This window comes from Procambarus clarkii, chromosome 45 (genome assembly GCF_040958095.1).
Source record: "Procambarus clarkii isolate CNS0578487 chromosome 45, FALCON_Pclarkii_2.0, whole genome shotgun sequence".
Taxonomy (NCBI): domain Eukaryota; kingdom Metazoa; phylum Arthropoda; class Malacostraca; order Decapoda; family Cambaridae; genus Procambarus; species Procambarus clarkii.
Genome location: NC_091194.1, coordinates 3,334,889 through 3,362,188, shown reverse-complemented (window position 1 = coordinate 3,362,188; position 27,300 = coordinate 3,334,889). Strand labels below are relative to the sequence as shown.

General features: G+C 44.5%; 1 protein-coding gene across 2 annotated transcripts in view; it reads left to right on the top strand.

Annotated features, from left to right (window-relative positions):
• Nucleotides 1-13,823: 13,823 nt before the first annotated feature.
• LOC123769990 (major facilitator superfamily domain-containing protein 6) overlaps nt 13,824-27,300 on the top strand; it is an 80,275-nt gene continuing 66,798 nt past the window's right edge. For both annotated transcript variants that reach the window (XM_045761528.2, XM_045761526.2), the window contains exon 1: nt 13,824-14,114. The gene's annotated coding sequence lies outside the window, so the exon portion shown is untranslated. The remainder of the gene's footprint in view (nt 14,115-27,300) is intronic.

Genomic DNA, 27,300 nt, shown 5'->3' with positions numbered 1-27,300 from the left:
ATAAGGTGTCATATGTGCAGTTTCAGACTCGAATACCCTCCTATATTTGTCTTCATAAATTTGGGAAAATCATTGTTACACTCCTCTGTGCCGCCTTTGATTACTACGGCCAAACAAGGCTTAGTAGATCTTGTTGATTTATTTTCTGCCTTATGAAACTTAAGGCTGAACTTACGACATAAGTAACAGCTATAGTGGCAACAGCTTCGTAATTACAGACTTACGCGCTCTCATTTATCGCGCCCGGAAGTAAACATGTTATATATATATATATATATATATATATATATATATATATATATATATATATATATATATATATATATATATATATATATATATATATGTCGTACCTAGTAGCCAGAACGCACTTCTCAGCCTACTATGCAAGGCTCGATTTGTCTAATAAGCCAAGTTTTCATGAATTAATTGTTTTTCGACTACCAAACCTACCTAACCTAACCTAACCTAACTTTTTCGGCTACCTAACCTAACCTAACCAATAAAGATAGGTTAGGTTAGGTTAGGTAGGGTTGGTTAGGTTCGGTCATATATCTACGTTAATATTAACTCCAATAAAAAAAATTGACCTCATACATAATGAAATGGGTAGCTTTATCATTTCATAAGAAAAAAATTAAAGAAAATATATTAAATCAGGAAAACTTGGCTTATTAGGCAAATCGGGCCTTGCATAGTAGGCTGAGAAGTGCGTTCTGGCTACTAGGTACGACATATATATATATATATATATATATATATATATATATATATATATATATATATATATATATATATATATATATATATATATATATATATATATATACTGAGCTAACCCTGTCGTAGCTCAGTCGATTAAGGCAGTGTCTGGGATGCTCCCGGACGCAGGTTCGAATCCTCGTCCTGGCCCTTGTGGATTTGTTCATTTGATGCATCACGTTAGTGTGATCTCTGTGTGTAACCCTACTAGTTCTCCCTGAAACACAATCCACCAACCAATTAACAACCAGGTGCCCAATTACTGCCGGATGAACAGGGGCGAGCAGTTATGAATTGGCACTCAGTCAATCCTCCCTGACCAGCTCTCTAACCCGTCTCTCATCTCCCCCTAACAACGCCAACCCCGCTGATGCAGAGCTAATAAGACCACTTGTGTCCGAGAAAATATGTACTCAGTACAGGCAAAATAAAAATAATAAAATTGAGGCAGTGAGATCACTCAGGATAATCACCAGCACAGATAAGCTCATCACGAGAGATGGCACCACAGTAAAGGCACTATGTGTACACTCTGTATTTATCAAACAATAAATTAAGAAATTAATTTTCGTGACACTGTAGCACATGCCAGTGTGGTATAAACATATGATTATCAAGAAAAACAAGCTTGATAAATTAATTTTATTCAGTTTTTATTTCATTTATCTACGAGACTACATTCAGAACCTCGTTTAGCTGATCATACACGAGAGAAATAGTACTTATAATGACTGTCAGTGTATAACACTAATACTATACACTAAAGGTAAATTCTATCCAACACATAAATAATAAAGACACAAAGTCCAGCTTTCTGTAAATAATGTGTGTCTTTGTGTAACATTTGTATTAGAGTGGAGGTGGTGCCTTGCACTCTCGAAGGTTTAACATCACTATGGCCAAGTAACTTGGAATCCGATGTGCTAATTGCTAAGCTTTCTGGGGCGGGAGAGAGGGGGGGGGGGGAAATTGCTTTAATTATTAAGCAAATAAACAGGACGGCACTACCATGAATTCTCCACTCTACACACAAGTATATATTAAGGCTGCGTCACTGCAATGGGCTGCGTCACTGTATTAGGCTGTGTCACTATTAATATGCTTCACTGCAATAGGCTGCGTCAATATATTAGGCTGCGTCACTACATTAGGCTGCGTCACTACATTAGGCTGCGTCACTACATTAGGCTGCGTCATCATATTCGGGAAAAACCTGAAGCTGGCCAGTTTCTTTCACTGGCTTTCTCAATTAAGCCATTGAAAGAGAAAACACCACAGGCAAATTTCCAATGGTTTAGAGGTCGCCCCACCATTATTAAGTTTTAAGCCACGTACCTTCTTTTCAGACAGAAGGAGTGATAATTATATAATAATTGTTGTATTTAATAATTATCACTCTTCCTTCTGCTAGGTCTTGAAGGAAGCCTCGGGCGAAAGAGGGCCGTGACGATCTGTCTGGGACCCGGAGATGCGGGACCGGGACGTCCACCTCTCAAGGCTCGTGCGGCCCCCAGGCTCTGCTTCAGGAGGCTGGGGTCGTTCTTACCCTTGATGGGGTGGTTCTTCTCCGGCCCCGACCACGGCGGTCTCCGGGTTTAGAGTCCCTGTGCCCTTCTTCACCAGCTTCGAGGTCAACCCCGGAACTCACAGTTCCTGCGACGGCGCTGGAACCAATCGTAGTGGCGTATGCCTTTCCATTGGAGACTTTCAGCGCCGTGGAGAGGGGGGGGACCTGCTGCCTGGGTAACAGCTTCTCCCCCGTATCAACCTACCCTGACTTTGCGCCCTGGTGAGGCCACTCCAGACCAACAACCAGAGCTCAACATCATAGTCTCCTGAGACTGATGGATGCCTACTATTACTACTACTACAGAATTACATCCTGGGGTGTAATGAAAGAGATTTGGGGATAATAAGGATTTAAAACAATATTCAAATTAGTTGTAGTACATGAAGACAATTCGTGTTACTGTATTAATATGCGTTACTGCATTAGGCTGTTTCAATGCAGTAAACATTTTGCAAATTCTGGAAATTGGTTTCCCTGATCTACGTGAATATCAACAAAGAGGAAAGAGTCAAAAGTAACGAGGGAACTGTAGATGAAAAGCTTTCCATAATTTTTTTTTTAATTTTGCCCCGAGGGGCGAGTTTATTGGGCAGCGCCACTCATCTTGTGAGTGGACACACCGCCATAGCAGCATGTACAACACTCCCCAATAGGAAGAAAACCCGCTGGGTTGTTCATCCTGTCACTTGTACCCAGACACAGCTGGGACTTGCTTAACTGTCTCAAGTGAACAGCTCCTCAAACAATTCCTCTATCTAAACTGCCGTGATTCTTCGATGAGCAATTCACCTTTTCGTGGAACTTGTGTTTATAGCAAATTGGCCGACAACGTGAGTAAGCTCAGCAGTAAAAGGAAGCAAATCATGAGGGGCTTTACGACCGCGGATCTGTGTTCTGTTCAAAGCTCCATTTACAGCCTTTACAAATGTGTTCTCTCTTCCGTAGAGGCGCTCCTGTCGCCCCTCGGACATGAACAGAGTAGAGGCTATGACTAGAAAATTACGTTCCCCCTCTACGTCATTGCTGCTCTATCAACTAACCTAACTTAACCTGACCAAACCTTACCAAACATAACCTGACATGACCAACCTAACTTTACCTAGTCTAACCTAACTTAACCTAACCAGATCGAACCTTACCTATCCTAACTTAGCTTGACCGAACCATACCCAAGTTAGTTAACATGACCGAGCCTTACCTAACCTAACGAAATGATAGAAATGTTTGTTTATATATGATCTAAGAAAGTGTGTAGCGCCACTATGTCGTCAAATTGTTCATACCAGGACAGGTTGTAGACTAGTGGAGTGACTGGGATTGACGATTGATGAAGATTAAGCCACCCAAAAGGTGGCACGGGCATGAACAGCCCGTAAGTGGAGGCCCTTTTGAGCCAGTACCAGTATCAAGAGCTGAATCTGGAGATCTGTGGAGGTGCGACTGCACCTTGCGTGACGGGAGATGTCTCCTGGACCAAATGGTGACCAAATGGTGAGTGACTGGGATATCCCTCGCTCTCTTATGGGAGGATCAGTTCTCCAGTTGAGGTGAGTGCCTCCTGTTCCTTTACAATTCCCAGACGATGCTGGTCCTGCTCGAATTTCTACCTTTTCGCCTTCCCAGTGAACAAAATATCCAAGAGCAACGGCGAATTAACGCCATCAACGCTGAATTACTGTTGATTGAATATGGAACCAATGCCACAGGTAGTATAAAGTCGTCGACCTCCAGGGTGCTAAAAACACCCACACTTCTGAGAAATGTGTTGACTGTTTACATTCTGGGAGTGTAAAGTTTGTCAGCATTACGTCATGTGTGCGGGCGGTCCGGCCATGACTCGCTCAACGCACTCGAAAACCGTTTTAACTGGCTCTTAACTCTGGTCTCTACACCAGTCCTGGTGCCAGTATTCCCTGTCTTAACACACTCCCCATACCTACCACTAAAATCATTGTCCAAGGAGCCAATATATATATATATATATATATATATATATATATATATATATATGTCGTACCTAATAGCCAGAACGCACATTTTGGCCTACTATGCAAGGCCCGATTTGCCTAATAAGCCAAGTTTTCCTGAATTAATATATTTTCTTTAATTTTTTTCTTTTGAAATGATAAAGCTACCCATTTCATTATGTATGAGGTCAACTTTTTTTTATTGGAGTTAAAATTAACATAGATATATGACCGAACCTAACCAACCCTACCTAACCTAACCTAACCTATCTTTATAGGTTAGGTTAGGCTAGGTAGCCGAAAAAGTTAGGTTAGGTTAGGTTAGGTAGCCGAAAAACAATTGATTCATGAAAACTTGGCTTATTAGGCAAATTGGGCCTTGCATAGTAGGCTGAGAAGTGCGTTCTGGCTATTAGGTACGACATATATATATATATATATATATATATATATATATATATATATATATATATATATATATATATATATATATATATATATATATATATATATATATATCTTCAGCAGGCAAAACATGGTCTAGTAACGTTAAATCATCTTAAAATCAGCATTAAACCAACAGAATCAATCTTAAAAAAAATTAAATGAAACCAACGTAGAATCAACGTTAAACCAACGTTGAATCAACTTTAAATCCATGTTAAATGAACGTAAAGTTTAAAAATTTTGATTCAGTGATACATGAACCTAGTTTGCCCAAGAGTGTGCCGAGGGAAGGTTTGCTCCACACTAACCTTTCTTTGTCCCTCCTCTCCTTGCCCATGTTAATAAAAGTACATCTGAGAGACTCCTTGGTAATCAGGAGGCGCTGGCCACGCCACGCGAGAGATTAAGCAAACATGTACGAACTCCATCCAGTTTCACTATTGCAAAGACTCGTTTGTGCTTATATATCAGTGACTACAGGAGAGTGAGTTCTAGCTCTTTATGCCCCGCCTACTAGGCTTGCACCCGTTGTATTATATTTAAACTTTTCTGTCATTCTAATGCTTTCTGGAATCTGGAATTAAAGTTGTGGAGTGAGGTGGCTTCCACAACTTGTACTTTCAGTGCATTCCACTTGTTCACACATACATGGTACGAGTATTTACTTATATTTCTTAACTCATTGGAGTTTCCATCTTCCACTTAAATCCTCTTGTCTTTAAATCTTTAAATATTTTTTAAAGATTTTTTATTTTGAATTTGACAATGAAATGAGTTTTAAATAGCTGGCCAATAAAACTTCTAAATCTTGAATATACAATTTATAGTTACGAATATTACGTATGTTATTATTATAATTTTCTGTTAGGTAAATTATTTACTGTAAATTTGTGTAAACTAACCCAACTCTAAATGAACAAACACTTATGAATAAAGCCATTGAATTTAAGAACAGCATACAATTTTTTTTAACAGTCCAGGAAGAAACATTGTATTCATCTTTCTCTTTCCTATTGAAAGGAAAGTTACTATCTTTTGATAACCTGAGGTCTAAATGTAAATAAATATTTCCACTCTACAGGTCTTGTGCAAAATGTTACAGAGTTTCGCGGTTGTCTGAGACACCTTTTGGGGTGAGGCTTTTTTTTTTCCTACCACAAACGTGGCCACACATTTACAATGCTAACCAGCATATATACATTTTCTTCTGTCCTCCATGGACAGGGTTAGAGATGTGTTAAACATATAGTTCAAGGGTTTATTGAACTGGTGATGGACTCGTGTCCGCCCACACCATAACCCACACCACGACACTATAATCCCTTGGCCCTCACTTTAACAGAATCAGCTGCATAAAACCGAATATTGTGATGTGGCCACAAACAGCTCTCCCGTCCGAAGGCGCACAGCCTAATGTAACTGGTGCATGGTTTAAACTTTGATGAAGTTGCTTGCTTTATACTATGAACCCGATTAATATATTGAGATTATTCACGAAACTCTTATACACAAATTACTCCAACCTTGTTGGAGAATTAAATTATGATAATTTGATTAATTAGTTTATCCAATTCCCATTTATTTGTACTTTAATCCTGGACAATGTTCAGGACTAAAGTATACTTGCAGGTTGGTGGTTGTGGCGGCCTTAACAGCCCTGCAGAGAGTAATAGACCTTAAGCCCAAGCCAAGCAACACGTCCAAAGATGAGGACTAACGACCCGCCCACCGACAATAATCCCGCCATATTTCTTCCCGCCTGTTTTTTGGCGGGAAAGTGAGAGGAAGTCTGATCCGGCGCCCACGTCACGTAACTATGGCGCCTTTATTGCTTTTTATTTCAATACGGTTGCTGTTTATTTCTATTTGGTTCGCTTTATTATGTTAATGCTGGTGGCAGGCTCTTGGTGTTAGTATGTGTTAGTGGTTAATTCCTCTGAAAGTTGGTATCACGACGGCAGTGGCTTGTGCATGGATGTATACGGCTGGAACCAGTTCATTTTGGCAGCTGACTTCTTTGTATTCGTCAGCCGTGGAATACAACCCATGCACAGTGTGTGTATCTCCAGTGTGGAGATACACTTACTCTACACTTACTGGAACCCAAAATGTCTATGGTTTCCAATAGTATTCACTTTGTATTTAAGTGCTTCACGGAGATGTTTAGTTTAAATTCAGCCCATTTCCCAATAATTATAGAATTTATTCCAAATATTTGATCAAACTTCCAAAAATTTATTGTTTTACACCCTAAAAATCACGTCTTGTGTAAGTGAATTAAACCAAATAACATACTAAGAAATAGACACAAATAATTTTTGTTTTAACAAACTTGGGTACACGCAGCATTATGATGCTAGCCTACTCAACAGGAAGGTCCGAGAGCTATATCTATGCGAGTTATCTACCCTGTTCTAGGAACCTTAAACTTAATATACGCTATTTTATGCGTAATATAATAAATGTTATAATAGGCCTAAAAAAATTAAGTTTGAATTATTTTTTGTGCCCTATACAAAATTAAAAGTACAAAATATAAACATTGGTGGCTATAACAATCCATTTGTTTACATTCGATCAGATAATTGGTATAAGTAATATCGTTTTAGTAGGAGGAGTTGTTACATTAGCGTGATGCGAAAGTGTTTAATCCCCGGCCATTGAACCTGCAGCGTAAAGCAGGTAATTGAAGCCTCATGTTGTCAAGGCCATTGCCATGGTATTCACCGCCACGCTCCCGTCCCCACGCCGCCATCATAACCTAATTCTCTCTCTTTCTAGGATAAGTTCCATAGAAACTTTACCCCCTTTGATTAATTTTTGTAATTCATGGTCGCTATATATCTTATGAAACACAAATAATTCCTTTGTGTATTATTTCTACTCCTGCTTATGTCTATAAGGCGACATTTGAGTGCCTTGACTCTAATAGCACCATCTGGTGGTGGATCCTGAAATCATATATATATATATATGTCGTACAAAGTAGCCAGAACTCACTTCTCAGCCTACTATGCAAGGCCCGATTTGCCTAATAAGCCAAGTTTTCATGAATTAATGTTTTTTCGTCTACCTAACCTAACCTAGCTTTTTTTTGGCTACCTAACCTAACCTTACCTATATATATAGGTTAGGTTAGGTAGGGTTGGTTAGGTTCGGTCATATATCTACGTTAATTTTAACTCCAATAAAAAAAATTGACCTCATACATAGAGAAAAGGGTTGGTTTATCATTTCATAAGAAAAAAATTATAGTAAATATATTAATTCAGGAAAACTTGGCTTATTAGGCAAATCGGGCCTTGAATAGTAGGCTGAGAAGTGAGTTCTGGCTACTAGGTACGACATTATATATATAAATATATATATATATATATATATATATATATATATACACATATATACATATATATATATATATATACATATATACATATACATATATATACATATATATATATATATATATATATATATACACATATATATATATACACACATATATATATATATATATATATATATATATATATATATATATATATATATACATATATACATATATACATATATATATATATATATATATATATATATACATATACATATATATATATATATATATATACATATACATATATATATATACATATATATATATATATATATATATATATATATTATATATATATATGATTTCATATATATATATATTATATATATATATGATTTCATATATATATATATATATTATAATCTCAAATTTAATTCTGTTATCGGGGACAGGAAGCTTGTAACTTAGGATTAATACGCTTCTGCCATAAATTAACTATACTGTCTTTCCATAGGATGCAACCCACAACAGTTGCCTAACTCCCACGTACCTACTTTACTGCTAAGTGAACAGTGGAGCTTCAGATTAAAAAGAAACGTGCCCAACCGTTTCTGTCCTGCCCGGGGAAGGAACCGGGGTCCCACAGGTATGAGCGTTCTTTTTTTTCTGCGAGTTACTTGATGTCGCTCTGTAGTACAGTCGGGTTCGTTCTCGACTGTCGCTCTGTAGTACAGTCGGGTTCGTTCTCGACTGTCGCTCTGTAGTACAGTCGGGTTCGTTCTCGACTGTCGCTCTGTAGTACAGTCGGGTTCGTTCTCGACTGTCGCTCTGTAGTACAGTCGGGTTCGTTCTCGACTGTCGCTCTGTAGTACAGTCGGGTTCGTTCTCGACTGTCGCTCTGTAGTACAGTCGGGTTCGTTCTCGACTGTCGCTCTGTAGTACAGTCGGGTTCGTTCTCGACTGTCGCTCTGTAGTACAGTCGGGTTCGTTCTCGACTGTCGCTCTGTAGTACAGTCGGGTTCGTTCTCGACTGTCGCTCTGTAGTACAGTCGGGTTCGTTCTCGACTGTCGCTCTGTAGTACAGTCGGGTTCGTTCTCGACTGTCGCTCTGTAGTACAGTCGGGTTCGTTCTCGACTCTCAATTGAAAATTTCCGGTTTCGAATCCCGGGCTGGAAAGAAATGGTTTGGAGCATTTCCTATCACCTAATGCCTCTGTTCACCTAGCACTCGGTAGGTGAACAGAGGATTAGGAAGTACCCAGGATTATTAGCTTGTTCGTCGAGCCTGGCCCCGGGCCGGGCTCGGGGAGTTGATGAATTCTGGAAACCCTCCCAAGGTACGGTCCAGGTACGCGCTCATCGCATGACTTTGTTTTTATTGTAACCCAAAGGACGATCTTATTGGGCAGCATCACTAATGCTGTGAGTGAACTATAGCAGCATGCCCTTTACCCCACAATAGAGATTAACATTTAACATCTCTTTAACTTACGTTATCTCGCGGTTGCAAAATGGAGAAAACGTTTAAGAACAGCATATGACAGTTTTCCTAACTCAAACAAACGTGGTGTTTATGATGACTGCACATGCTTCTAACGTCTCTTATATGGGCACTCTCTCAGGTAGTGACCAGACAATGTCCTTCACTCATGCTGCACATTCTGTTATTCCGCTGCTCAACTGTCTTTTCCATCCTCAATCTTGGTGGGAATTTGTGTCCAAGACGAATTCTCGCCATTAAAGATTCTCTCGCTCAGCCACCTCATTTTCGCAAACAATTGAGGGTGTTAGCTGTAACTGCCTTGTTCCAGCACACATAAGTGACATGTTCTTCTGTCCCCTGGTTACCTTGTCACGATGCTCTTGCCTCATGACACCACTAATTTGTAGAAGTTTTTGGTGTGAAGTATTGAGTATGGTCGGCGGCGCCCTCAGCAGCCAACGTATATACATGTTCATTTCCAGATTCCTACACAAGAGGAAATATACTTACCGGATGTGTTGAACGTCGAACAATTCTGGGCAGGCGCTATTTGGGGTTTTGGTAGTACAGTCGAGTTCGTTCACGACTCACAATCGGAGATTTTGGGTTCGAAAGGCGAGTTCACCTTCCTCAACATGGGCCAGTCCACACGCCGTATTGTCACGATGTCTCAACAACCCCACATCCACTCTCTAGAAACACACTGGCAGAGGGCTTCAGCAGCACGCTGACAGGGGTCTCAATCACGTACAGGGGTAGCCAACACCCTGACAGGAGTCTCTAGCAACACACCAGCAGCACTTCTCAACAGACGCACTACTGTCGCATCGTAACTCTTCTTGGCCAAATCCCGGGTACGTCGGTCCATACAACACTGCATATATCCAGCAGCTAACACGCTGCTACTACCGACGACGGCCACTTTGTCCTCTCACAAGACCAAGTGAAGAGTCCTGGACTGCGCAAGGTGAACTACTCTCCTCAGCGCAATCACCTCCTTACGTCACCTCTGTGAGCATAAAACGTTATTCGCTAGACAGACAGTATACTGGGTGACCTTAGGATAACACGCTTCCACCGGGGAATTGAAATTATAATTGCTTGCACAACCTAGATGGCGTTGATATCGTTACGCCACCCACCAGAGGTCATCATCATTGACCTCGCCCTCTAACTGAGGTATGAAACAGTAGCCTTTCCCGACGCCACACCACCGCCAACAGATGGCGTTGTCTGCATCTACTCTAATACCAGGGAGTTGGAGTGCAGGTCCATAGATGGCGCAGAAATCGTCCACTCCCCACTCCGGCAACGGTGTCGATACCGTAACAGGTACCTGGGTACCGTAACAGGTACCTGGGTACCGTAACAGGTACCCTGGTACCGTAACAGGGGGGGGGAGGGGGTCAATATAAGCCTGACATGAATATACTCACTGGCTGCCTGTCCGACGACACAATGAATTATTATTATAATTATTGTTTAAATTTCCGTTGTGAAGGACATGAACCCTGTTGTTAGGCTTATTGAGGCCAACAACTGACCTTCCCCAGGATGCAACCCTGAAGATTTGTCTAGCTCCAAGGCACCTGTTTACTACTAGGTGAACAGAGATATCAGGTAAAAAGAAACTTGCATAACCATTTCTGTCCTGCCCGGGGATGGAAACCGGGTCCTCTAATTGTAAACAGAGGCCATAGACGACTGCGCTACAGACCAGTTTGGGTGAATGTAAGCAATAAACTGACAGCAATAACAAAACACAAGAGAGAGAGAGAGAGAGCAACAAGCAACAAGTGAATATACTGAAAGAAGAAGCGTAGAAACCACCTCACTCCACAACCTTAAGACCAGAGTCGACTAAGAATTTGATCATCGGAATAGTTAAGGTGTAAGGCGACGGGTACACAAAGGGTAGTAGGCGGAGCATAGAGATCTATCCCTCACTGTCCGTAGCTAGTGACCGGCAAGCTACTGACAGGTCCTCAGCACCACCGCTCCTGTGCAGTAAGTCCACTACGGGCTCACCATAGCCCGTGCTACTTGGAACTTGTTGTGAGTAGCTGAATCTATAGTAGTAGTAGGCATCCATCAGTCTCAGGAGACTATGGAGTTGCGCTCTGGTTGTCGGTCATGGAGTGGCCTCACCAAGGCGCTAAGTCAGGGTAGGTTGATACGGGGGAGAAGCTGTTACACAGGCAGCAGGTCCCCCCTCTCCACGGCGCTGAAAGTCTCCAATGGAAAGGCATACGCCACTACGATTGGTTCCAGCGCCGTCGCAGGAACTGTGAGTTCCGGGGTTGACCTCGAAGCTGGTGAAGAAGGGCACAGGGACCTCCAACCCCGGAGACCGCCAGCTGAATCTCTAACAACAACAATAACAACGTACTGACAGGTCAGTAGCAAGGGGAGGGACACCCCTGCCCTCGCTACTGACCTTGGAGCTGTCCCAAGGTGTATGGAGGAGAGGCCAGGATATTGTTGATCACGCCTGATGAACATCTGACACTTGTTGCTACTAGGGAGGCTGGCCCAGCCGGTAGGTGGGGGAGGGCCACCACTGTTTGTTGCTGGTGAGATGGTGGAGAGATGTTGGTGGTGAGTGGTGGTGGAGAGATGTTGGTGGTGAGTGGTGGTGGAGAGAGATGATTTTTGTCTTCCACAAACGTGGCCAACATTGACAAAGCTAACCAGCATATATACATTTTCTTCTGTCCTCCATGGGCAGGGCTAAATATCTGTTAAACATATAGTTATGTGATTTGTTGAACAATTAACCACAGAAAGTAATTGTAGTGCTTTTAAAACGCTAACCTAACCTAACCTACATACATAAATACACAGACTTACGTCTTTCATATATAAACAGTGTTCGAGGTGTCTTTTAACTTAGTGTCATTAATGTGCGTTTACAAAGGTGAAATGCAATTCTGACCCGCTTGTCCATAGCCTGTACACACACACACCTGATGAACATAATTTTAATCAAAAATCAAATTACATCACAAATTACATACAAAAAATACAAATTACATTTACAGCAAAATTATTGTACCTGGGGACGGGAATCAACTGGTGGAATGCACTGATAGAACTAGTCGAAGTCACTGCCATCCACAACATGAAGAACAGATAGAACATGAACAACCATCAACGACTTAAAAAATAGTAGAATACAGAACAACCATCCACAACTTCAAGAGCACAAAACGTTTAAATCAGGACCGACTTCCCCGCGCCAGAAACAGACTTAAGAAGCTGGGTATAGACTGCTATAGACAGTTAGATTTCACTTACCTCTTTACTACCACTGCGACCATGGCTCCTACCATTATTACATGGTACTTGCCACCATTACCATGATTCAGTTTCGACATTAACGACCTCAGCGTCAAAATTCTGCATTCTCGTTTTATTTAGGCTTTTGTGGGACAAGTAAGCATAGGCTACATGAGGTTGCGAGGCTAACTAGCTACCAACGACATATTGTCTTCTCCCGAGGTGTTGATACTAATTAACGAGCCACCTAACCCCTGGCAGGCGAGGAGTCACAATAACGTGGCTGAAGTATGTTGACCAGACCACACACTACAAGTTGAAGGGACGACGACGACGTTTCGGTCCGTCCTGGACCATTCTCAAGTCGACTGTGACGTTGAAGACCCTTCAACTTGTAGTGTGTGGTCTGGTCAACACCTAACCCCCTTGTTATCCACACTACTGACCGGAAGGTGAGGTGTGGCCCTCCTGGCACTTGTGGGGGAAATATGTCAGTGCCTGAGGCTGCTAGTGTTGGTATGCAAGATGGCATCAGGGTCTACCCGGCCCCCCACACCACGTCTCTCATGGACGCCACATCCTATTGTAATTCAGTATTATACGCACAACAATATTAATATGAGGGTATACTTATGCGGTGTAAATAATTATACCCCCCATATATCATGCCGGTAATATATGAGCGTGGATTTCTTAATTACGCGATTACGAAAAAAGTTTGATAAATGGCAATCGTGCCGTTAGTGGGTTTAAGAGTCGTGTGATATATATATCAACACTACTACTAAACGCCTCCACTGGGTTTTTGCAGCGTGGAAAAAAAGGAATTTACCACACGCCTCGTAAGAAAATAAGAAAAATAACAAGGAAAAGAACATTGTGGAAGGGAAGATATGGCAGGTGTAAGATAGAGCTAAAGACTAAATGGCAACTGAGAGGCTGCTAGGCTGGGGTCCATTGACCGCTTGCCTCAGTAACACACTGGCTGCCGGCGTGGGTAGACGCTGCTCGCGCTCTCCTCTCTTTTCCTCGGAATTGGGGTTCCTGTCCCTGATAGTGCTGGAAGTTGATGTTTGGGCAAGAATATAAGGTGTTAGTATCGTGTGTGTAACGTCCCAGTACGAGTGTAGTGGTATCCACAGACACATACAAGTGGAGCATAGCTAAAAAAAACTTCATCTTGGTGTAAACCCATGTATATGTATATAATTACACATACGTGACTAAATATGGATTCAAGAAATTGATAGAATTGAAGACCAGCAGTTGAAGGTAAGTCCGTGTGACTTTTAGTGTATGCATATGTGTGATGATTGCTTCATATGATAGAGGTGTTGCAAGCTGCACACGTACCTATAATACATTCAACAAATGGTCATTTTCATTTCCATGAGCTGGTCGCTGTGATGTGGAGAATATAAGTGTGTTTTGGGAGGGTTTAAGGTCAACTGCTTTGCTGTTAGAGAAAGTTGAGTCTGGAGTCGTAATCACAGCTACTAATGCTTAAGGAGACCTTCACACTTTTTCATATACGCATTTTTTGGATCTTTTCTAAAAGAGGATTTATACTTGACATTCCTTAAGTTTATTATTACACAAAATTTTGAGTAAATATGATTACAAAATTAACCACCTGTGTAAAGCAACTTTTAAGGGGCCTTCACTCGCTCTTTTGCAGTATTTTCCATTTTTTTCATTAACAAGCATTTCATTAACAGCAATGTCCTGTTACCTTATTCTATATGAAAGATTACAATAATCTTGGTTTGGACCGTTTTTATATGAGGGGCTTATTCATAAGTTATAGTTTAGTTCATTTATTATGCACCCCATACTCATCCTGTGCGCGGTAGTGGAAAGGGTTACAGAGGCACATAATGGGCTCAGGGACTGAACCCCATAATTCATTTAGCTAAGCAAGTTACAATCTTGATGAGCTAGTTACAAAATTCAATGCTTATCGTCACATCAACAATGTGCTCCAGACCGACTCAAGTTCAGTTTCTAAATTAAGCGACTGACATATGTGGAGAGCTAGTGTCACAATTGATATATTTATCCTGCACTCCCCCCCCCTCCCATCCAGTGGACAGTGGTGGATAGGTTACAATCATTCGGTTACTACCTGTAGTTAGCAAACTGGGGATAGTTTGCTAAAATTTCTGGTAGCAGATCATTTTGAATGAAATATTTACACATCTCTGGAACATTTGTTATATAATTGTCTCTAAATTCACGTATCTTTTCGCACTCCATCACATAGTGACGGAGGGTGTGCGAATAATTTTGTTGACACAGTTTACATTTGGTCAGGTCTACATTAGCAGATAATGAAAATTCCCAGAGATACTTATAATCGAGTCTAAGCCGAGCAGTAGTAATATTTTATTGGATGATCCATAGATGTGTGGCTCTTCTTGCATGATAGTATGATAGATGGAATTACTGGTGTCGATGTCACTTTGCCTCAGATCTACAAGATTTTGTTGAAGTTCTTGGGGCCTATTGCTCTCAGATTGCTTATTGACAATCCAAGGTTATACTCAATTTCTCCTTTAAAGGCAGATTCTTTGGCTAACTTATCAGCTCTATCATGCATTCGGAGGCCAACATGAGGTGAAGTCCACATACAATGGACTCTATTACCATCGTTAATAATTTTGTTGTATTTGTGTCTAGCTTCAGACACGAGCATGTCACAGTTATGTCTTAAAGAGTTGAGAGCAATTAAGGAAGGTAATGAGTCACAATTAATGTATCAAGTTTGGAGACTTATTTGAGTGCAAGAAGCAAGGCACATAGTTCGGGCTGAAGGGTAGAGGCCCAGTTGTTTATACGGACTCAATATATAAGCCAAGCAGTCATTGTCAGGACAACTGCACTTCCAGCTGCACCAGTGTTGAGAACCATCAGTGTATATGATTTGAGAGAGAAAATGCTCTCTCTCGTGTCTGGCGCCACGTGCTAGGGGCCGCCATGTGTTAGGGGACGGCCACGTGCTAGGGGCCGCCACGTGCTAGGGGGCGCCACGTGCTAGGGGGGCCGCCACGTGCTAGGGGGCGCCACGTGCTAGGGGGCGCCACGTGCTAGGGGCCGCCACGTGCTAGGGGGCGCCACGTGCTAGGGGGGGGGGGCGCCATCGTCACAAACCGGAAGTAATATAGTAAGCTTCTCCAACGTGTTCCGGTTCTGTACAGATTTCCATGCCTCGCTTTTGTTTGCTTTCTTTTTAATTTGTACTTATTAAATTCTTAATTCGCTTTAATTTCTTTTGTATTATTAATAGTGGTGATTTATCAGCATTTAATATCACATTGAGTTTGATTATCGAAATAATTATAATTCACATATGAATGGAAGTCGTATAACTTGTTGCACGCTGCTCATATAACTTGTTGCACGCTGCTCATATAACTTGTTGCACGCTGCTCATATAACTTGTTGCACGCTGCTCATATGCTGTTAACTTGTTGCACGCTGCTCATATGCTGTTAACTTGTTGCACGCTGCTCATATGCTGTTAACTTGTTGCACGCTGCTCAGATGCTGTTAACTTGTTGCACGCTGCTCAGATGCTGTTAACTTGTTGCACGCTGCTCAGATGCTCTTAAAAACATTGCATTATTCAGTATTAAAAAAATAACATAAAATTAATGTGAATTGTTTAAGATTCGCTACCTGGAACAAAAAGTCCCAAGTAGCACGGGCTATGGTGAGCCCGTAGTGAACCTTAAGGAAAAGTTGGTGGAAACTAGAATGTGTTCGAACTGTCGTCTTTAGCGTGTATATTATAATACGTTCTTTATTTGTACATTGTAGTTTTTCGTCCGTGTGAAACAAAAATATATTGTACTTATGAAGGTGGTCAAGTTCAGCATGCCCGAGGCGCCAGTAACCCTAGCGGCCGATCTTGGGGAAATTGTAAGTCAAAATGCGACTTACTATTAAGGAGAACGGGCCTAACAAAGCCTAATAAACTGGCTCTATCTAGCCTAATAAACTGGCTCTATGTAGCCTAATAAACTGGCTCTATCTAGCCTAATAAACTGGCTCTATCTAGCCTAATAAACTGGCTCTATCTAGCCTAATAAACTGGCTCTATCTAGCCTAATAAACTGGCTCTATCTAGCCTAATAAACTGGCTCTATCTAGCCTAATAAACTGGCTCTATCTAGCCGAATAATGTGGCTCTATCTAGCCTAATAAACTGGATCTTCCCAGTCTTATGTCTTAGCAGTTTGTGTGCTAGTCACACTCCCAGCTGGCCGACACTGGACATGACTGCCCATCTTCTAGGCGCTGCCTCCACCCACAACTTTAAGGCCAGATTCGACAAGGCATTAGAACGTGAGAATAGTTAAAACATGACGCAACAGGTACAACAAGGCCAGTAAACGGGAGGAAGGGGTGTGATGGACACAGAGAGACGGCACCACTCCCGTGCCAGGTAAGTCCACTACTGGGCTCACCATAGCCCGTGCTACTTGGAACCTGTTCCGAGTATCTGAATCTATAACAACAACGTGTGATGTTATACTGCACCTCACTCCCCTGTTGTCACTGTTAGGCAGGCACACTCCTAGAAGAGATTAGATGAGATTCACTTCTGGGACCTCTCACTAGTCCCAGAAGTGAGAGGTATGAGCTACGTGGAAAGGCTATGGGAGCTAAACCTCACGTCTCTGGAGGACATTAGAGTAAGAGGGAGGGAGGGAATTATCAGGAGAAAGCGTCCAAGCCATTACGACTATATAGCACTGGGAAGGGGTCAGGATTTGGGATGGGACGGGGGAAAGGAATGGTGCCCAACCACTTGTGGACGGTCGGGGATTGAACGCCAACCTTAGAGTAAGGGAGAGACATGATAACCACCTACAAAATTCTCAGGGGAATTGACAGGGTGGATAAAGAATAGAACCAGTGAAGAGCAGGGGTGCCATAGGCATTATCGTAGAACACTGTATAAACATCAGAGGTCCACGGTTGTTCAACATTCTCCTAGCAAGTATAAGAAATTTTGCCGGAACAACCGTGAACATCTTCACGGTCGAGGACCGGGCCGCGGGGACACTAAAGCCCCGAAATCATCTCAAGATAGTCTCAGGAGGATGTTACAGCTGTCTGTAGACGTGTAGCCGGGCCTATGGACTGGCTGGCTGGTGCATCGGAGGTCGACATTCAACCCTCGATGGTGCAAGTGGTTGGGCACCATTCTCGCCCAGATTTCTCTCCTGATATTGTTTTAGATTCAGCTACTGAGAACAAAGAGTTCCTAGCAGCACGGGCTATGGTGATCCCGTCGTACTTACCTGGCATAGGAGATGTACCTTGTCCTGATATTCTTCCACGGGCTATATAGTCGTACTGGCTTAGCGCTTTCCCCTAGTAATTATCTTACCTCACCTAACAGTAAAATAGGTACCTGGGAGTGAGGTAACTATTGCGGGTTGCATCCTGGGAAAGGTCATTTGGACGAGGGACTCTCCATATGCTTCTTGAGGTTATCTTGAGATGATTTCGGGGCTTTTAGTGTCCCCGCGGCCCGGTCCTCGACCAGGCCTCCACCCCCAGGAAGCAGCCCGTGACATCTGACTAACACCCAGGTACCTAATTTACTGCTAGGTAACAGGGGCATAGGGTGAAAGAAACTCTGCCCATGATTTCTCGCCGGCGCCTGGGATCGAACCCAGGACCACAGGATCACAAGTCCAGCGTGCTGTCCGCTCGGCCGACCGGCTCCCTCCTTAACAGACTTACAGCCCTCAACACTGGGAAAGCAACCAGCCGTTCCCTTCAATTCCAGCTGAAGATGAAGGTAGCTTCCTTGCAGTCTGATCAAACCCGGATGTTGACATTCGCAGAGCCCTGCCGGCTGGACCTGCCTTTCCAGACCGGCTTGCCTATTGGGGGTGTGGAAACCCTTTATACACGGAGTAAAACCTTGCATTTTATATGTAGCTTAACGTTTTGTTACATTAATATTAGATGAACGTATTATAGAACCACTAGAAGTGATGTAGTTACGGCCATTCTTGCTGCTAGCGATCATAAACACGACCATTATGGCGCCGGTCGGCAAGATGGCGGAGTGTACTCTGTGAACCCCAGGCGGCGCACCGCTCGCTCTCTGCTACAACCATGGCTGTCTCCCTCCCTGCTGGCTGTCTCCCTCCCTGCTGGCTGCCTCCCTGCTCCCTGCTGGCTGTCTCGCTGCTGGCTGCCTCCCTTCCTGCTGGCTGCCTCCCTGCTGGCTGTCTCGCTGCTCCCTGCTGGCTGCTGGCTGTCTCGCTCCCTGCTGGCTGCTTCCCTGCTCCCTGCTGGCTGCCTCCCTGCTCCCTGCTGGCTGTCTCGCTCCCTGCTGGCTGTCTCCCTGCTCCCTGCTCCCTGCTGGCTGTCTCGCTCCCTGCTGGCTGCCTCCCTGCTCCCTGCTGGCTGCCTCCCTGCTCCCTGCTGGCTGTCTCGCTCCCTGCTGGCTGCCTCACTCGACACTGCCCTGTTCACCACTGCCTCGCTCCCTGCTGGCTGCCTTGCTCAATCAACACTGGCTGCCCTGTTCACCACTGCCTTGTGCAGCCCGTCCTCGCATACACAGATCCAAGCTCGTTAATCCAGCCTCCAAACCACCTGTTTATGAATGAAAAGCGGTTTACACACGACTCACAACTGATGACGTCCGAACACTTCCGGAACAAGTGCTTTACTCCCGTCCTCTGTTCGAACCACAGTTCTATAATGCTTCACCCACGTACTTCAAATACAAATAATCGCCAACAGAACCTAAACACCAAACCTAACCTACGCCTAACTATACATAGAATTTTTATGTATAATAATATATATATGGAGAACAACCCAATTTTTAATACACGTATGGTTAAATCGGTCGCTGCTTTAACCAGCCTAGTGTGAGGACGGCCGCTGCTTTAACCAGCCTAGTGTGAGGACGGCCGCTGCTTTAACCAGCCTAGTGTGAGGACGGCCGCTGCTTTAACCAGCCTAGTGTGAGGACGGCCGCTGCTTTAACCAGCCTTGTGTGAGGACGGCCGCTTCTGTTGGCAATTACTTGTATTTGCAGTACGTGCATGAAGTACTTCAACCCGTCTTCAGACCCAGTCCATTCCATCCAGCAGTCGACCCCAAAGACGCATTCATCAATTTTAACATGCTGTTCATTCAAAATAGGAATTTCCTCAAATATAAATTAGTTATATATATTATGTTATATAAGTTATATATCCCCCCCCCCCCTCCCTCCACCTTTTCCCTCCCTGAGTTCAAGAGCGCTGAGTTTCCAGGGGCCAGATTCACGAAAGCACTTACGAACCTGTACATCTTTTCTCAATCTTTGGCGGCTTTGTTTCCAATTATTAAACAGTTAATGAGCTCCGAAGCACCAGGAGGCTGTTTATAACAATAACAACAGTTGATTGGCAAGTTTTCATGCTTGTAAACTGTTTAATAAATGTAACCAAAGCCGTCAAACATTGAGGAAAGATGTACACGTTCGTAAGTGTTTGCGTAAGTGCTTTCGTGAATCTAGCCCCAGGTTCCTTGACCTATTTGGTGCACTGGTGTGGCCAGCCACTAGTGTGGTCAGGAAAGGTTGGTAGTTGACCTTTACTGGACCCGTCCAGCAGCCGCCACTGACCAGCTGCACGTAACAGGAATGTTATAGCCGGTCTTCACTCATCTTCCCGCCAAATTACCGCTGTCGTCGGGGGGGAAGGATGACACCTCTTGAACCTTTTGGGCTTCTTTTGTCAACTACTGACCTTTCACAGGGTGCCGTCTTCAACAGTTGCCAAGCTCTCGGGGTACCTATTTACTCCTAGGTGAACAGAGGCATCAGGTGTAAGGTCTCCCGAGGTCAACTACTGTGATCTTCTCCAGGATACAACCCACAGCAGCTGCCTAACTCCCAGGTACCTACTCAGCTGATCGCTAACATTACAATGTCATTTAGTCAAATCTAATACAAATAATTATTGGTAAATGGTTGTACATTTGACGTAACATTACAGTACGTTAGTAACGTGTCACAGCTCGACGCGTCGTATTTCTAATTATATACTTTATAATTTAGATTTAGAAACTCACGAATTGTTTTGGGATCAGTTTCGTTATTTTATAAAAGTTTTATTTCCAAACATTCTGCGATTACTTGAATACAACATAAAAGTCCAGTAGCATCGTTATATTGTAAGAACACATTATGTGCATTTTATTTTCTCTCTCTCTCTCTCTCTCTCTCTCTCTCTCTCTCTCTCTCTCTCTCTCTCTCTCTCTCTCTCTCTCTCTCTCTCTCTCTCTGTGGCTGGTTTTATTGGACGAGAACTTGTGTGTGAAGGTTGGAAAGGTGAAAATGATCATGTAGATTATCTGGCCCGTGTTGCACCATGGGAGCCGGTCGGCCGAGCGGACAGCACGCTGGACTTGTGATCCTGGGTTCGATACCAGGCGCCGGCGAGAAACAATGGGCAGAGTTTCTTTCACCCTATGCCCCTGTTACCTAGCAGTAAAATAGGTACCTGGGTGTTAGTCAGCTGTCACGGGCTGCTTCATGGGGGTGGAGGCCTGGTCGAGGACCGGGCCGCGGGAAACCAAAAAAGCCCCGAAATCATCTCAAGATAACCTCAAGATAAAGTGAATAGTACCAAATTCCACTATTCAGTTGCCATTTACCTCAATATATGTACGATAGTGAACAGTTACAACAAGTACTATGAGATGATGAGGACGGGTTGGTATGTGTATGGGGGGGGGGGAAGGAGAAGAAATTATCAAGCCAAGCCATTACGACTATATAGCACTGGGAAGGGGTCAGGATAAGGATTTGGGATGGACCGGGGGAAAGGAATGGTGCCCCAACCACTTGGACGGTCGGGGATTGAACGCCGATCTGCATGAAGCGAGACCGATAGCGTAAGGTTGTGTGGCGTCTTGCACGGGTCTGAAGATGAGGACGTACGAAACTCAAAAAGCTGCTCTTTCATCTCAAAGGTAAGAAAGAGTACAGTCATAAAACTGTCACCAGGTTAGCAGACCATCGCGTCTGTGTTGAGGTAATGTTGTGTGATGTTTACCATCATCTCCAACATTACCTTAGTTCATGCACATTAAATGAACAAATCCACAAGGGGCCGTGACGAGGATTCGAACCTGCGTCCGAGAGCATCCCAGACGCTGCCTTAATCGACTGAGCTACGACATGGTCAAAAAGGAGTTGAAACCGAAGTTCTACTGAACTTTGATGCATCACGCAATTGTGATTTCTGTGTGTTCATGCACATTCTTTCATTTAGGATCCATAAACATCACTAAATCAGCAGAGAGTTCATTAGAGTGCTTGAGTGCAGCTTCCAGACTTAATAATCATTTAACATGAGTGTAATATGGGCAAGGTGGTCATCATCTTCCCAGAAGTTGGTGGTGTTTAAGATTCAACTACTGGGAACAAAAAGTTCCAAGTAGCACGGGCTATGGTGAGCCCGTAGAGGACTTACCTGGCACAGGAGCGGGGCAAGTAGCACGGGCTATGGTGAGCCCGTAGAGGACTTACCTGGCACAGGAGCGGGGCTGTAACTAGCTGAATAGGTGTTGTACTGTCTGGTTAAGACATGTTCGCGCAAGGCTCAGTCTTCATCACCACATTCCATACATAAAGCAAATGTAATATTTTATTGCGAGTCTCTCAGAATAATGTTTATGGAAATTAAGAAATGATTGGCAGACGTACACAGCCAGTAGGTTGTCTTTTATTTTGGTGACTACTTTCATAAATTGTAATATAAAATGCAGTAAAGGGCTTTACTTTTTCTTGAGTAAAGACACAGTTCCCTTCCCAGACGGTCTGGGGTAGACACGGCTCCTTTCCCAGACAGTCTGGGGTAGACACGGCTCCTTTCCCAGACAGTCTGGGAAGGGAGCTATGTCTACCCAGACCAAATTACAGTCTTGATGACTGTAACCACCCAATCTTCCAGGGACATGTGAGCGGGTACCCGCCTCACCACCCAATCTTCCAGGGACCTGTGAGCGGGTACCCGCCTCACCACCCAATCTTCCAGGGACCTGTGAGCGGGTACCCGCCCCACCACCCAATCTTCCACTGCGACACTTCTCTATAACTTAATATTGGCTCAAGTGTGGAGGCTATTGGTTCTCTGTGGAGAGGCGCGCCTGCTCCACGCTCTCCCCAACTGGTAGCCCAGAGGGGAGCCGGTCGGCCGAGTGGACAGCACACTTGTGATCCTGTGCTCCCGGGTTCGATCCCGGACGAAGAAACAATGGGCAGAGTTTCTTTCACCCTATGCCCCTGTTACCTAGCAGTAAAATAGGTACCTGGGTGTTAATCAGCTGTCACAGGCTGCTTCCTGGGGGTGGAGGCCTGGTCGAGGACCGGGCCGCGGGGACACTAAAGCCCCAAAATCATCTCAAGATAACTTCAAGATAACGGTAGCTTAAACTACCACCACACCGTAGCGACCATGTGTACACAGTAGCCTAAACTACCACCACACCGTAGCGACCATGTGTACACAGTAGCCTAAACTACCACCACACCGTAGCGACCATGTGTACACGGTAGCCTATCTTAGGTTTCAAGGGACACGTTATTCGCATCAGTTACAGGAAATATACAGAATGAATACAGTAGCGGGAATTAGTAAGCATGAGGACCTTTGGGTGTTCTGTGTAGCGTAGATTAAGCTTTATAGGTTCCAAGAGCTTGGAACTGTGGTTTAGGGCAGCGCTATTGGTTTGTAGTCAAGAATGGCGGCTTTCACTGGAGTGACTGTGTAGTTTAGTGTGAGCGTTTGGTTGTGGTGAGAGTGAGAGATAATGAGAACACGAAGGAAGGATGAGGCTAAGTTACACAAACAGGTAAGGTCAGAGAGACCGGATGGGTTGTTAAGATGACTCGTGGTGGTAGGTCTTATCGCTAACTATTATGTATTAGCGATAAGACCTACCATTAATGACTTACTGTAAACATGTAGCTCTTGAAATACCACTTTCTCTGTAACTAGCTGACATTGTAACTATAAGGTGTGAAGGAAAGATGAAGTTGTTTATGTAATAATCTAAGATGAGGTCTGATAAAGACCTTTTGTGCTCTCTGTATTGCTTTTTGCGCTACCGCTCACAGGATGGGTATGGGGTGCACAATAAACTAGCAGCCTCCGGCGGGAACAACCAAAAGATGACTCAGTGTTGCGTCAAACAATATCAAATTATTGTTAGTGTTTTCTCCTCGTGTGTTGATATTGTTATATACTCCGACGTAATCCACGATGATAAGAATGTCTTATCAAGTTCACACAGAGATCACACTAACGTGATGCATCAAATGAACAAATCCACAAGGGCCGTGACGAGGATTCGAACCTGCGTCCGGGTTAATCGACTACGTCAGTCGATTAAGGCAGTGTCTGGGATGCTTCCCGGACGCAGGTTCGAATCCTCGTCACGGCCCTTGTGGATTTGTTCTTATCAAGTTACACATTATGTTGGCTATCTTATCATTTAGCTTCAGTGCAGATTAACACGTCTTGGGTATTTGGGTTTTATTAAAGTTAACATATGTTATCTACTATTTCTGCTTCTCAACTCCCTTATCTTTCCCCCTTTTCTTATCTCCGTCCTTTGCCGGTAATTTCCTCTTCTCCCACATCATCTTCTGGTCCCTATTCCCTTTCACCTCTTCCCTATGTTTTTATTCGGCTTCTCTAAATTGTTCTTTGGTTTGCCGCCAGAAATACGCCGACGAGTGAGACTCTTTATTACCTTAACATTAGGGTTCACTGGGTACTGTCAAATGACGTACCTAGTGAAACTGCAAGCAAGAGCTGTTATCCTACCTCAGTTCATCTGAAGCCTGCTCCTACACCCATTTATTTCATGAGCCTATTAATTAGGGCCTGATGGCTGAGTGGACAGCGCTCGGGTTTTGTAGTCCTAAGGTTCTGAGTTCGATCCCCGGGGTAGGTGGAAACAAATGGGCAGAGTTTCTTTCACCCGGATGCTTCTGTTGACTTAACAGTAAATAGGTACCTGGGAGTTAGATAGCTGCTTCCTGGGGGTAACAAAAAGGAGGACTGGCCGAGGACCGGGCCGCGGGGACGCTAAGCCCCGAAATCATCTCATGATAACCTCAATATCTACCTGTCTTATGGTGACAGTTTCCAGTTGGATTATATAATCCAAGACCAGGATACAGTGACCACTGACAGCTGGTGGTGTTTGATCATCCAGGTTGTGGATGTCGTCCACAGTCTGGGTGAAGATGGGGCCACTAGGCTTCCTGTACCTCCTTCACTTTATCCTGTGTCAGTCTTTACATGATCTCTTCAGAACTTTCTTTCCATAACTTCTACTAAATGTGTGTGTGTGCTTGCGTACGTGCCTGTGTGTGCTTGCGTACGTGCCTGTGTGTGCTTGCGTACGTGCCTGTGTGTGCTTGCGTACGTGCCTGTGTGTGCTTGCGTACGTGCCTGTGTGTGCTTGCGTACGTGCCTGTGTGTGCTTGCGTACGTGCCTGTGTGTGCGCTTGCGTACGTGCCTGTGTGTGTGCTTGCGTACGTGCCTGTGTGTGTGCTTGCGTACGTGCCTGTGTGTGTGCTTGCGTACGTGCCTGTGTGTGTGCTTGCGTACGTGCCTGTGTGTGTGCTTGCGTACGTGCCTGTGTGTGCTTGCGTACGTGCCTGTGTGTGCTTGCGTACGTGCCTGTGTGCGCACTTGTATATATATATGTGTTCGCGTGTGTACATTTGTGTGTGCGTGCTTACATGCATGTACAGTATATGTGGGTTGTACATGTGTGTGTGTATTAGTCCGTGCACCTGTGTATGTGTCTGTACGTACATGTGTGCAGTGATGCGTTTATACACATGTGGATGTAACTGAGAGCGGGAAGACTGCCGTGACACTGAGTGTTTAGTGATGTGTATGGTTAGTGAAGGGTAATTGTTGAGAGTGAAGTAAGAGCCGTGTAGCGGAGGACATGATGGTTGTCACCACCCCTGAGAGCTGTCACCACCCCTGAGAGCTGTCACCACTCCTGAGAGCTGTCATCACCCCTGAGAGCTGTCACCACTCCTGAGAGCTGTCATCACCCCTGAGAGCTGTCACCACCCCTGAGAGCTGTCACCACTCCTGAGAGCTGTCATCACCCCTGAGAGCTGTCACCACTCCTGAGAGCTGTCACCACTCCTGAGAGCTGTCATCACCCCTGAGAGCTGTCACCACTCCTGAGAGCTGTCATCACCCCTGAGAGCTGTCATCACCCCTGAGAGCTGTCACCACTCCTGAGAGCTGTCATCACCCCTGAGAGCTGTCACCACCCCTGAGAGCTGTCATCACCCCTGAGAGCTGTCATCAAGGCACAAGGTGTCATCAGCCCTGAGAGCTGTCATCAAGGCACAAGGTGTCATCAGCCCTGAGAGCTGTCATCAAGGCACAAGGTGTCATCACCCCTGAGAGCTGTCATCAAGGCACAAGGTGTCACCACCCCTGAGAGCTGTCATCAAGGCACAAGGTGTCACCACCCCTGAGAGCTGTCATCAAGGCACAAGGTGTCACCACCCCTGAGAGCTGTCATCAAGGCACAAGGTGTCACCACCCCTGAGAGCTGTCATCAAGGCACAAGGTGTCACCACCCCTGAGAGCTGTCATCAAGGCACAAGGTGTCACCACCCCTGAGAGCTGTCATCAAGGCACAAGGTGTCACCACCCCTGAGAGCTGTCATCAAGGCACAAGGTGTCACCACCCCTGAGAGCTGTCATCTAGGCACAAGGTGTCACCACCCCTGAGAGCTGTCATCAAGGCACAAGGTGTCACCACCCCCGAGAGCTGTCATCAAGGCACAAGGTGTCACCACCCCCGAGAGCTGTCATCAAGGCACAAGGTGTCACCACCCCTGAGAGCTGTCATCAAGGCACAAGGTGTCACCACCCCTGAGAGCTGTCATCAAGGCACAAGGTGTCACCACCCCTGAGAGCTGTCATCAAGGCACAAGGTGTCACCCTACACCGCCGCTACACACACCTACACTTCTGCTTGTTAATACTGTAGGTATTGTTAGGTTAGGTTAGGTTAGGGTTTCCCGCTAGCCAAGTGTTGTGTGAAGGACGGGACTGGTACCAGCTACACCACCACCACTACAAGGACGGGACTGGTACCAGCTACACCACCACTACAAGGACGGGACTGGTACCAGCTACACCACCACCACTACAAGGACGGGACTGGTACCAGCTACACCACCACTACAAGGACGGGACTGGTACCAGCTACACCACCACTACAAGGACGGGACTGGTACCAGCTACACCACCACCACTACAAGGACGGGACTGGTACCAGCTACACCACCACTACAAGGACGGGACTGGTACCAGCTACACCACCACCACTACAAGGACGGGACTGGTACCAGCTACACCACCACCACTACAA